Consider the following 302-nt stretch of genomic DNA (forward strand, 5'->3'; position numbering starts at 1 on the left):
CTGTGAGCATGTTCTTTCTTTCCTCCTCTTTCTCTCCCCTTCCTTCCTTCCTTCTCCCCTTCTTTCCTTCATCTTCCTCCTTTCCTTCCTTCCTTCCTTCCTTTTCCTTCCCTCCTTCCTTCCTCTTTTCCCTCCTTCCTTCCTTTCTCTTCCCTCCTTCTTTCCTTCCTTTCCCTCTCCTTCTTTCCTTCTCTTTCTCCTATTTCTGTCTTTCTTTTCTAATTGTGTCAAGTACATTAATCCTAATTTTAAACATGCAGCTTGATGAATTTTTGCATATGCATATACTTCTGTAACCACCA

Source organism: Propithecus coquereli, unplaced genomic scaffold, assembly GCF_000956105.1.
Source record: "Propithecus coquereli isolate 6110/MARCELLA unplaced genomic scaffold, Pcoq_1.0 Scaffold314, whole genome shotgun sequence".
NCBI classification, from domain to species: Eukaryota; Metazoa; Chordata; class Mammalia; order Primates; family Indriidae; genus Propithecus; species Propithecus coquereli.